At 44.8% G+C, this 13668-nt stretch overlaps 1 non-coding gene across 1 annotated transcript; it reads left to right on the forward strand.

The window, feature by feature from the left end:
- The first annotated feature begins 5792 nt into the window (after positions 1-5792).
- On the forward strand, positions 5793-5899 carry LOC133045288 (U6 spliceosomal RNA). Its single transcript, XR_009690168.1, has one exon. It is a non-coding gene; the product is annotated as a U6 spliceosomal RNA (small nuclear RNA).
- Positions 5900-13668: the final 7769 nt, after the last annotated feature.

The following is a 13668-nucleotide window of genomic DNA, read 5'->3' on the forward strand; positions in this document are numbered from 1 at the left end:
TGAATAGATTGCTTCTTTAAAAAATTTTTTTAGACATGTTTATTTATTCATTTTTGGTTGTGCTGGGTCTTCACTGCTGCATGGGCTTTTCTGTACTTGGAGCAAGCAGGTGCCACTGTCTGTGGCGCATGGGCTTCTCATTGCAGTGACTTCTCTTGTTGTGGAGCACCAGCTCTGGGGTGGGCGGCCTTCAGTAGTTGCGGCACACGGGCTCAGCAGTTGTGGCTCCTGGGCTCTGGAGCACAGGCTCGGTAGCTGTGGTGTGTGGGCTTAGCTGCTTTGTTGCATGTGTGATCTTCCCAGATCAGGGACTGAACCCATGTCTCCTGCATTTTAGGCGGATTCTTTAGCACGGAGCCACCAGGGAAGCCCTGAATAGATGACTTCTAATTATCAAGGGCGTGATCATTCTGTCTAGAACCTGAGCCAAATTTGTCTCACTGCAAAACCCAAACCCTTGCCTCAGTATCATGTAACCTCTTGATGCTTGGAAGTTCCCCATTCACTCTTCAAAGTAACAGTTTGTGGAAATTCATATAGACACAGGAGTCTTGCATTGCCAAGCTCCACATGAACTAATTTGTAAAATATCCTCTGACTAGACAGGCAGTTGATCCCTCTATGCAGAAGTCACTCGATGATTTAAATTTTGGTGGGGGACTTCCCTGGTGGTCCAGTGGTTAAAAATCCACCTTCTAATGCAGGGGATGAAGACCCAGTGCACTTTAAAGAAAAATGGTGGGAAAAGAAAAAAGAAAAATGCACCAGAGAGCTACTATGTGGGGGCTTTCACTCCTAGCTGGCGCACTCAGTAGGGCAAGTGAGAGATGGAGCATCTGACTCCCATCGGTGGGTAATACCACAGTCGGGTCAAACAGCCTGGCTTAGGTTCAGGACTCGGGTTCTCACTTAAACCACCCTGGGGACGATTTGATTCTTCTTACTCCGGGACAAGAATGACAGAATTGGCCAGACTTCCCACTCTGTTTCTTACTTTTTACCTCAGTGTCACACTCAAGAGAGTATCTGCAGTTTTCTAAATATTTGCCTCATAAAGTGTGAAAGAGAGGAACTTCCCTGGTGGTCCAGGGGTTAAGAAACTGAGCTTCTACTACAATGGTCAGGGAATTAAGACTCATAAGCTGCACAGCATGGCCAGAATGAGAGAGAAAGAGTGAAAGAAGGAATGTTCCAGCTAGAGTTCTCTGTGATTGATTATAAAAAGCCAACTCCTTTCTCATCAGAAGAGTTCTGTGATCAATTAGCAATGTCTGCCATGGACACTATGTGAGGGTTACGACATTGTCTGATCATTTCTGTCCTTTGTACATGTGCTTCTAAGTGTTTAAATCATAGACTGTTGGGAATTCCCTGGTGGTTTGGTGGTTAGGACTCCGTGCTCTCGCTGCAGGGACTGAGGGTTTGATTACAGTTTGGGGAAATAAGATTCTGGAAACCATACAGAGTGGCATATATATATATAAATCGTGGACTGTTAAGATTAAAAGGGATTCAAAGGTCATATAAACCAGTGCTCAGCAAGCTATAGCCTAGAGACTAAATCCAGACAGCTGCTTATTTTTCTAAATGACTTTTTATTGGAACACAGACACGCATTCATCTATGTATTGTCTGAGGCTACTTTCTCACTACAGTGGGAGGGTTGTATAGTTGTGGCAGAGACTCAAATTAGTCTTTAGACAAAGCCAATGTTTACTCTCAGTCGTTCACAGAATATGTTTGCTGCCTCCTGATCCAGACCCAGTCTCCCACTGGGAGCAGGAGACTGAGGCCCTCAAGAGAAGGTACAAGCCTGAAGCTGCATAATGAGTGAATTACACGACACCAGATTTCTAAAACTGGTTACTCCCATGCTGATCCCCAGAACCTATTTGGTAATGATAATGGGTGGACACTCATCCCTGCAAGCCCGATCTCAACCCAAGATTGATTCACTGAGCCTATCTCTCACACCCTCTATAAGTGAAGTGAAGTTGCTCAGTCGTGTCTGACTCTTTGCGACCCTGTGGACTGTAGCCCACCAGGCTCCTCCGTCCATGGGATTTTCCAGGCAAGAGTACTGGAGTGGAGTGCCATTGCCTTCTCCAACACCCTCTATAGTCTTCTATAAATACTATAGACTCATTCATTCATTCAGTTCATTCACACAAAAATCATTTAATGAATTCTACTGTATGCTGGGCTCTCAGGCTGCAATCAAGAAGATACACACAGTCAATACCATGTGGTTGCTAAGAACTTAAACTTCACAACATTATAAATCAATTATACTTCAATAAAATAAATATTTAAAAGTGTAAGTCAACTATACTTCAATAGAATAAATAAATTAAAAAATTATAGATCAACTATACTTCAGTAAAATATAAATTTAGAAAAAAAGAACCTTGGGACTTCCTTGGTGGTCTAGTGGTAAAGACTCCACTCTTCCACTGCAGGGGGCACAGGTTCAATCCCTGGTTGGGGAACTAAGATCCCACATGCCACAGATCAAAAAAATTAAGTTTAAAAAAAAGAACCTAAGCTTAAGGTCTGAGATATCTAGTTTGGAAGAAAATCACTGACCTTCTCTGAGGCTGTTTGCTCAACTCTAAGATGGGAGTGTTGGTCTCTCCTGTCATGTGATTGTGGTAAGGAGTATTTGATAAGCACTCAGCACAGAGTCCAGTCCACTCAGCAAGGTGGACATTTTTCTTATGACAGTCAGGTACACTGGACGTTTAGGTACACAGGGCTGTCAGGTCCTTGGGTCCTTGGGTCTGGATCCTTCTTGCTCAGCCCCATTAAATGCCTGACTGAGCCTTTGAAACAGAGTTGTTCTTAGGGCATGTGTGTGTGCGGGGCGTGCCCTCTATCTATATAAACAATTTGATTTTAAAATATATTACAAAATTCACAGGTCCATGTGAGGTATCATGGTTTATCAACGAAGGTTTGAAATAATTGTAGAGAGGGACTTCCTTGGTGGCCCAGTGGTTAAGACTCCATGCTTCCAGTGCAAGGGGCACAGGTTCGATCCCTGGTCAGGGAACTAAGATCCCACAAGCCATACAGTAAGACCTAAATAAATAAATAAAAATACTTAACAAAACGGAGTTTTCTTGAAGGAGAAGGATGAAATTTAGAAACTCTGCCTGACTTTCCAACCTACTGTCCTGCAGAACTTGGGCACAAGAATGCAACATTCTTACCCAAATTTTTCAGCCTGTCCCATGAATTTCATACTTACCAAATGCCGGGAATGCAAGAGCCGATATTAAAAAAAGATACTGTCTTTGGTTTTCTCTCACTCTTCAATCCTCTCACTGTTTATCCATCTATGTATCTATCATCTAGGTATCATGTATATATATGTGTATAAAAGTGAAAGTCGCTCAGTCATGTCAGACCCTGCGACCCCATGGACTGTAGCCCCCCAGACTCCTCCGTCCATGAAATTCTCCAGGCAAGAATACTGGAGTGGGTAGCCATCTCCTTTTCCAGGGGATCTTCCTGATCCAGGGATAGAACACAGGTCTCCTGTATTGCAGGTGGACTCTACTGCCTGAGCTACCAGGGAAGCCCATATGTAATATGTATATATATATGGAAGCCCATATATAGATATAGGTATAGATACCTGGTGGCTCAGATGGTAAAGAATCTATCTGCTATGTGGGAGACCTGGGTTCGATCCCTGAGGTGGGACAATCACCCACAGGAAGGCATGACAATCCACCCCAGTATTCTTGCCTGGAGAATCCCCATGGACAGAGGAGCCTGGCAGGCTACAGTCCAAGGGGTCCCAGAGAGTCGGGCATGACCGAACGACTAAGCACAGCACAGCACATAGGCATAGATACTGATATATAGATATGTAGGTATCATGTAGAAAGTTCTCTTCGTCTCGAAAACTTAATCAATATACCTTTCCATCCTCTGCAGTTTCCAATAATATTCATTTACGTATTGCCCACAAGGCTGTATCATCCACTACGCCAGCCCTCAATACGAGCGTCCAATGACTGTCTCAGAAGTTGTTCCTGTTTTATCACAAATGCAGCTAGCAGGAAGGTGGTCTGGCAGCTGGTGGCTACTGTCCATGCTGAGTAGTGGGACAGGACCCAGAGCACCCGTGGGACTCTGCACTCTCCCTGTGAGTATCCCCACGCCTGTGGGCAGCAAAGTCAAATGACAAGTTAAAAATACCAAGGGAATTCCCTGGTGATCCAGGGGTTAGGACTCCGTGCTTTCCCCGCTGGGACCCAGGGTTCAAACCCTGATCGGAGAACTACAATCTCGTAGGGCGCATAGTGAGGCCGAAAAAGAAAACCCCCCAAACCTTGACAGATGGCAAAAGAAGGGGAAGAAGTTTGCTTGGGTTTTTGTTTTTTAGTGTCTTTAACAGCACTTTTTCCCTGACTTTTTTTTTTTTTTTTTTTTGCCACACGGCACGTGGGATCTTAGTTCCTTGACCAGGGATCGAACATCACCCCGAAGTACTGGAAGCTGAGTCTTAACTGCTGAACCACCAGGGAAGTCCTACTTTTTTCCTGGTTTTGAAGAGAGGCCCCCACACTTCCACTTTGCCCGGAGCCCTCTGACACTGTGTGACCTTGGTTAGGACACTGCAGCTCTGAGGGCCTCAGTCTCCCCATCTGTATAATGAGAAGGTTGAACTAGGAGGTGAAGGGCTTGTCTAGAACTGAGGTTGCCATGACTCAGCACCCCAACGCAGACTGAGGACACGACTGGTGGGCTCTCCTGTTCTTGGAGGCACTCTTGGCCACGCTCACGGGCTGGCCTCTAAAGACCAAGGGTAGGAAGAGGCGCCAGGACTGTTCCTTCTTAAGACTGTGAGACTCACGGCCATGCCTGTCTGTCTTTCCCTCTTTCTCTCAAATACCATCTGCCCTGCCATTCACTGGTATTGGGGGAGAGGAGAGCAGTGGGTCTCTGACATCCTTTATGTTAGATGCTCTTCTCTGTGCCTCAGTTTACCCACCTCTTTGCCAATTGATTTGTTTGTCTAAACATGACACTATGTCTTCCCTGGTGGTTCAGCTGGTAAAGAATCTGCCTGCAATTTGGGAGACCTGGGTTCAATCCCTGAGTTGGGAAGATCCCCTGGAGAAGGGAATGGCTACTCACTCCAGTATTCTGGCCTGGAGAATTCCATGGATAGAGCCTGGCAGGCTATAGTCCTTGGGGTCGCAAAGAGTCAGACATGACTGAGAGGGTAACACACACGACACTAGGGTTTCTTTGAGAGAGAAAACGTGTCAGTAAAAGATCACAGACTTTGGAATTACACAGAGCTGGTTTCAAATCCTGACTCTCCCACTTAATAAATGTCCCTTTACGTAATTAGAGTTAATCAGGACTGAGCATTTGCTATGTTCCAGGCGCAGTGCTGAGTCCATTGCATGATTTATCACTTTTAAACATCACGACAATATGTTAAGTAGGTGTAACAGTTATCCAATTTTCTAAATAGCAAAAATAAGGCTCAGAGTCCGCCTTGCATACAAGGCATGGGAAGAGGGAGTCCTCCAGGTGCAGGTCACTGGGGACTGCCTGACCGGATGCTGCTTGCCCAGACCTGAAAGCACCCAAGTGGTACCCTGAGCCCAAAGCTGGGGCCAGAGGAGAGAATCCCTGTGAGGATCACCTCTATAGCTTGTGCAATTCGTGTGCCCGATGTACAGACTGTAAACGAGCCCCAGAGAGAAATATCAAGTAGCACGAGCTTTTTTTTAAAAGGTGATGTCATCTTTTAAAAAGAATAGGCAGTGCTCGCTTCGGCAGCACATATACTAAAATTGGAACGATAGAGAGAAGATTAGCATGGCCCCTGCGCAAGGATGACACGCAAATTCGTGAAGCGTTCCATATTTAAAAAAAAAATAAAATAAAAAAATAAAAAGAATAGGCAAATCCCTGGCAGTCCAGCGGTTAGTACTCAGCACTTTCACAGCTGTGGCCCAGGTTCAATTCAGAACTAAGGTGTTAAGACCCTGCAATCCACGAATGCGGCCAAAAAAAAAAAGGAAATAATATATATATTTTACTTGTGATGGAGTCAGTTTTACCCATCTCTCCCTCTATGGATTGTACCGTTTATGTCAAATTCTCCTTACACAATCCCTTCCATTTTCTTTAAATCTTTTTATGAATTTTGTCTTCCACATTTAAATCATTAATTCATTTGGAATTTATTTTTCATGAAAAGTTGGAAGTAGGGATCTTAGTTCCATTTTTTTCTATTATGGAGTGCATATCATTGATCCCCTATACATTTATTTTGTCCCAAGTTTTCATATATAGATGGATGTATTTCTGGGCTCTAGTCTTACTCAATTTGTCTATTATCATATCAGTCTTCCTTGATGCTCTTTAAAAAAAAAAAATTATTTCTTTGGTTGTGCCAGGTCTTACTCGAGGCACGCAGCATCTTTGATCTTCCTTGAGGGATGTAGGTTCTTTTTAGTTGCAGCACGTGTGATCTAGTTCCCAGACCAGAGACCCAACCCAGGCCACCTAAAACTCAGAGTACCAAGCTTTAGCCGCTGGACCACCAGGGAAGTCCCTGGTGCTCTGTTAATGAACATCTATGTTTTAAAAATCTTGGTGCTTTACAGCACAAGTCTTTTCTGTTTCACTTACTCAGAATTGTTTTGGCTATTGTTGCCTTTTTACTCTACCACATACATTTTAGGGTCAATTTCTCAAGATCCTTAAAAAATTGCATCAGAGCTATATACTACTGAGAGGAGCCAAAACATTTACCATGTTAAGTCTCCATATTTAGATATATATAGATATCCATATAACATGAGCATCACTCTATTCAAATCCTCTTCAAATCATTTAATAAAGTTTTTTTCATAAAACTTGCAAACTCTTCCTTGATTTATTTTTAGCAATAAATTTCATGACTACCGTGAATAGGAATTTTCCCTCTTTAATTTATTTGATAGTTTTTGGTGTGTAAGCATGCAATTAGTCTTTTGTATATTGACTTCCATCATTGCAAACTCAATATGTTTTCTCATGAATTTTAATGGGTTACTCATGACTCTCTTGGATTTCATCTGAAGACATTCATATCATCTGTAAGCACTGATCATTCTATCTTTTCCTTTCCCACTCCTGTACCTCTTTATTTTATGTCCAGTTCTACTGCGTTGGCCTACAATCAGTAATTTGATATTGAATCAGAGTAATGATTGAGGGAAAGTCAGCGAAAATCGCTTAGTTGTGTTCTACTCTTGCAACTCTAGGCCAGAATACTGGAGTGGGTAGCCTTTCCCTTCTCCAGGAGATCTTCCCAACCCAGGGATCGAACCCAGGTCCAGATAGAGGGAACCAGGGTTTGATCCCTGCGTTGGGAAGATCCTCTGAAGAAGGGAATGACAATCCACTCCAGTATTCTTTCCTGGAGAATTCCATGGACAGAGAAGCCTGGTGGGCTACAGTTCATGGGGTCGAAAGAGTCGGACACGACTGAGTGACTAACACACACAGTGACAGAGGGAATCCTGGCCTTTACTGTCTTTAAGGGTGCCTCTCTTAGAGTTTCATCGTTGAGTATAATACTTGCTGTAAGTATTTGTAATAATCTTTATCAGGTGAAGAATGTTCACTTTGGTTGCTAGTATACTGTGTGCTTTTTTAATCATGAATGATCACAGAAAAATATGGAATAATTTTTATGAATCAATTTAAAGATTCATTTGGACTTTTTTTCTGTAAACTTTTAATTTATTTAATCACATTGATAATTTCCTGTTCTTGAACTAACCTTAAACTCCTGGGATGTACCCTAATTATTTACAATTTTAGCATACTGAGAAATTCTATATCCTAACATGTATTATACTTGTCACTTTGAAATAATGTCAGGTGTATAGAAAAAAATTGGAAGAATAGTACAAAGAGCTATCGTTTTTCTTTCACCGAGGTCCATTAAATGTTAACCTTTGGCCACATTTATCATTCTCTTTCTTCCGTGTGTATGTGAGAGATAATAGTTTATTCTGACCATTGAGAGTAAGTTGTATACATCATGCTCCTTTATGCACGAGTACTTCATTTATATTTCCTATAAATAGCTTGATTACATTTTATAGCAGCCTTATTGGAGCATTTAAATATTGGGATACATACAATTTTGCTATAAATTTTACTTTGCTGTTACTTCACTTCTATAATTATAGTTAGGATGTGATGTTTTTTATTTCATATGTGTAGCAAAATTATCAGTTCAGTTCAGTTCAGTCACTCAGTCGTGTCCGACTCTTTGCGACCCCATGAATCGCAGCACTCCAGGCCTCCCTGTCCGTCACCAACTTCTGGAGTCCACCCAAACTCATGTTCATTGAGTCGGTAATGCCATCCAGCTATCTCATCCTCTGTCATCTCCTTCTCCTCCTGCCCCCGATCCCTCCCAGCATCAGGGTCTTTTCAAATGAGTCAACTCTTCACATCAGGTGGCTAAAGTATTGGAGTTTCAGCTTCAACATCAGTCCCTCCAATGAACACCCAGGACTGATCTCCTTTAGGATGGACTGGTTGGATCTCCTTGCAGTCCAAGGGACTCTCAAGAGTCTTCTCCAACACCACAGTTCAAAAGCATCAATTCTTCGGCACTCCACTTTCTTCACAGTCCAACTCACATCCATACATGACCACTGGAAAAGCCATAGCCTTGACTAGACGGACCTTTGTTGGCAAAGTAATGTCTCTGCTTTTTAATATGCTACCTAGGTTGGTCATAACTTTCCTTCCAAGGAGTAAGCGTCTTTTAATTTCATGGCTGCAATCACCATCTGCAGTGATTTTGGAGCCCCCCCAAAAATAAAGTCTGACACTGTTTCCACTGTCTCCCCATCTATTTCCCATGAAGTGATGGGACCAGATGCCATGATCTTAGTTTTCCGGATGTTGAACTTTAAGCCAACTTTTTCACTCTCCTCTTTCACTTTCATCAAAAGGCTCTTTAGTTCCTCTTCACTTTCTGCCGTAAGGGTGGTGTCTTCTGCATATCTGAGGTTATTGATATTTCTCCTGGCAATCTTGATTCCAGCTTGTGCTTCTTCCAGCCCAGCGTTTCTCAGCAAAGTTATATTAGATATTAATTTCATTTCAGATTAGTAAAGGGGATATAACAAAAGCTTTGTTACAAAAAAAAAAAAAAAAAAGACATCAGAATCTATAGGGTTGAAAATCATCTATCTAGATAATCTCCACAGGGCCTCTGACTGTGATGCAAATTTGGACTTGACTTTAGGCAACAGTACACCCATTTCTAGCCCACCCAGAGATCCAGCAAACTGGGAGAATCCCAGCAAACCATTTCAGAGATGGAGAGCAGAGGCTAGAGCGGAATCTATGGATTGACTCCCTCCACATCCGTTTCAACCTTGCTCCTGTATCTCTCTATTGCTAAGAGGCTGGAAGGTTAAAAGGTATATTTCTTTTTTTTTTTTTAAGATTTTTTTGATGTGAACCATTTTAAAAGTTTTTATTGAATCTATACAATGTTGCTTCTGCTTTTTCATGTTTTTGGTTTTATGTCCACTTGGTGTGTGGGATCTTAATTCCCCAACAAGGGATCAAACCCACAACCCCTGAGTTGGAAAGTGAAGTCAACCACTGGGCCACCAGGGAAGTCCCAGAAGTTGCATTTCTGAGGCCAGCCCTCCACCCCCAGAGCTGGGGTTCTGGGCGCGATTTGAGTTTCACCAATCCGATGCACTATCTAAAGTTTCCAGCCAGGACTTAGTCTGGAGGGAAGCGAAACACAGGGCACAGATCATGGCAGAACTGTGGCCAAGGCAACATGACTTGAGGGAGAAAATTTATCCAGAAACTCAGTTTACAGCCTCCTTCTCCAGACTGTCAAGGGCTTCCCTGGTGGCTCAGATGGCGAAGAGTCTGCTCGCAATGTGGGAGATGAGGGTTTGATCCCTAGGTGGGGAAGATCCCCTGGAGAAGGAAATGGGTACCCACTCCAGTACTCTTGCCTGGCGAATTCCATGAACAGAGGACCCTGGTGGGCTACAGTCCACAGGGTCGCACAGAATTGGACATGACTGAGCGACTAACATTTTCATTTTCACTTTTCTGTAACTAGAAGACCTTACCAATGGGAGCAGAGTGGAGAGGGGACCCTGAGGTTAGGACATTCCTGGTCTCTTCCTATCTTACCATATGTCAAGGCATCATACTGGCTTAATTTGAAATCTTGCAGCACAGTTGCCTTGCAAAAGTTGTTAAAGTGATGGAAGAAAGTGTTGAAGTTGCAAATGCCAGGTAGATGTTCCCCCTAAGGGGTGAATGGGCAGGTGATCTCTTATCCATGAACCAGGGCACCAGAGGTTGTGTTCACAGTGGGTTTTGCATGAGTTCAGCCTCCTCTGATCTTCTGCAATGGGTTTATATGGGAAATGCACACCCTTGCAATTGTGCGGAAGTTTGAGCATCACATACTGGCCTCCGGATACTTCTAAGCTTTCATCACAACAGGGAAGCACAAGGCCATAGGTCACCTTCATCATTATGCTTCCCCCCAGCTACTCCTGGAGGTGCAATAGAACCCGAGGATTGCCTTCAGGCATGAGCAACCCAGCTGTTGGCCAGTATTGGACTTCCTCTGTCAATACAGTCTGTAACTTAGCTTCTGGTCTGTTGTTGTTCAATTGCTCAGTCATGTTTGACTGTTTGCAGCCCCATGGACTGTAGCACTCCAGGCTTCCCTGTCCTTCACCATCTCCCAGAACTTGCTCAAACTCATGTCCATTGAGTCGGTGATGCCATCCAACCATCTCATCCTCTGTCATACCCTTCTCCTCCTGCCTTCAATCTTTCCCAGCATCAGGGTCTTTTCTAACATTTTCAGTAAATGCTGTGGACTTGTAACCTTTTGGAAGTCAGCTGAATTGCCAGCGAAAGGGCTCCCCAGCACTCCCCCCAACCCTTCCCAAATTCCCTCTTTCCTCCCAGACCTCTGCTTTTGTGCAGCTGGTACTAAGTCAAGGGATAGCCTCCCACTTTCACCCCAAACTTTCTCCGCTTTACTGATAGAGTGGAAAGAGCCCCAGACATAGACACGCTCCTGAAATGGTTTTGGGAACATCTCTTCCCCTCTCTGGCCTCAGTTGCCTCATCTGTGAAATGGAACTGGTGATACCAGCCTCAGAGTGTTGCCACAGAATTACATGGGGTCATGTAAGATAAAGAGCCCATCGTCATCCCTGGAACACAGGATGGTCTCTGTACAGATGTGTGACCTTGGCTGTCTGAAATCCCACCACGAATGGCGTTCCCTTTGGGTCAACCTTGCTCCCTTCCTTCCAGGCTTCTTTTGAAGTGCAGGTGCCTCTGGGAGGGGGTCATACAAGGCACTGGCCCCTCAAAGCATCAGAGGCTGTGCAGGTATTTCCTCCTACACAGAACTGAGATGACACAGTCCGACACTGGGAGAGGAGGGGTCTGGGCATGAGGGGCCCTGGCTGGCTGCCCAAACAGACCCCCTTCCAAGAATCATCTGCCATTTCCTCCCTGGCCCACTGAGCTCTTTCTCTGTTATCCTTAACGTTTGGCCAGTCCGCCCTGGATCAAGGTGGCTCGGTGGTAAAGAATCTGCCAGCCAATGCAAGAGACTTAAGAGATGGGGGTTTAATCCCTGGGCTGGGAAGGTCTCCTGGAGAAGGAAATGGCAACCCACTCCAGTATTCTTGCCTAGAGAACCCCATGGACAGAGGAGCCTGTTGGGTTACAGTTCATGGGGTCGAAAAGCATCGGACACAGCTGAGCGACTGAGCACCCATGCATACACATCCTTGATCAAGCAGGCAGAAGATCACACCTGCCACAGTGTGGGACTGTGGATAAGGCCACTCTCTACCCAACTATGTGCCTATGGGGGTGGGGAGAGTCAGAGATGAGGTTATAAGGACTGCAAAATAGGTTCTAAGAAGCATGTCATTGTATCTATCTGTGGAATGTAAAATAGCTGTAAATTACCCAGATAACATCAACTAAGGGGTGCTGAGATGAAACATGAGACATACATAGAGTGGAATACTATGCAGCCCTTACAAAGAATGAACCAGGGCATGGACAAAGGTCTTGGATGCAAGCAACAGACACACCAATTCTGGATCACTAAGCAGGAAGGGCTTTATTGGAAGGATTTTGGGAAGACCATTTCACAACACTAGCGGGGGCACTATTCACACTGTGTTCCCTGTATATGCCTCCCTCCCACCAAGACGTTTGAAATTGTGCAACTTGGAAGCCTTGCCAGGATATCAGGTGGGTCACTGAAATGAAAATCAGAAACCAAGAAAGTCAGCCAAGGGATTTCCGTGGTGGTCCAGTGGCTAAGACCCTGAGCTCCCAATGCAGGGAGCCCAGATTCCATCCCTGACCAGGGAACTAAGATCCCACATGCTGCAGCCAAAACCCAGCACAGCCAAATCAATCAATCAATAAAAATATATTTTTTAATTTCAACCAAATTCACCAGCAAGAATCACCTGGTTAGGATTCCTCCTGTGGATTCTCAGTCCTGTCACTGCACTGTCACGAATGACTTCTCAACTGTCCCTGAACCTTTGTCTTATCTCCTCAAAGATTCATAGTCCAAGGAGGAAGTATAGAATTTATTAAACCTCAGCCAAGCATTTTGTGGGGTTTTTTTGCATTTGTACATCCTGTGTACCATGTACCAGGCAGAATTCTAAGAATATGAAATGGCTTGTCTCATTCAATCCTCACAATAACCCAGTAGCATAAAGTATAGTATCATCTCCATTTTACAGATGAGAAAACTGGGCCCCCTTGGACAGAAGCACAGAGAAGTTCAGAAACTCACCTAAGGTCACACAGCTCATGGCAGAGCTGGGATTCGAATGGGCAGTCTGGCTCCCATTCTTAACAGCTGCGCACTGTGCCATCAGGCCCACATTCCAGCTTCCAAAGAGTGGGTAAAGGAGTTCTGGCTCCTGTAGTCTCCCCAAAAGGGAATCAGGAGATGGACAAGGGAACTAGTCCTTGACAACACCTGCACACAGTAAGTAGCAGGGCTGGTCTTCAAATCCAGGACTGGGTGGTTATCCTCAAGGGGAATGAAACAGCTTCTAGGCTGGGGTGGTAGGGTCCGCCAGAGTAGGGGGAGGGGTGTGAGATAGAGGAGGGTCTTTCTGAAATGGGCCGGCCTGGCTCAGTCCAAGTGCCAGATGCTAAAGCCTATCAAGTCTCCCCGCGTGTGTGCTCAGTCGCTAAGTCATGTCCAGCTCTTTGTGACCCCATGGACTGTGGCCTGCCAGGCTCCTCTGTCCCTGAGATTCTCCAGATAAGAATACTGGAGAGGGTTGCCATTTCTTTCTCCAGGGGATCTTCCTGACCCAGAGATCCAACCCTCGTCTCCCCGCATTGGCAGGCACATTCTTTTCCACTGAGCCAGCCGGGAAGCCCAAGGGCTCTGGCGCCCAACTCCGAATCAGAGCTCCAGGCGCCATCTAGTGGCCGCTACAGAGATTGCATGAGAAGTACAGGCGAGAAGAAAAAAACAACCCTCAGAAGGCGGTCCCAGCCAGGGCCAGGGAGGGGGCTGAGGCTTTGCCTCATTGCCACCTCCATCCTTGAGGTCCCCGTTTC

Source organism: Dama dama, chromosome 23 (assembly GCF_033118175.1).
Source record: "Dama dama isolate Ldn47 chromosome 23, ASM3311817v1, whole genome shotgun sequence".
NCBI lineage: Eukaryota > Metazoa > Chordata > Mammalia > Artiodactyla > Cervidae > Dama > Dama dama.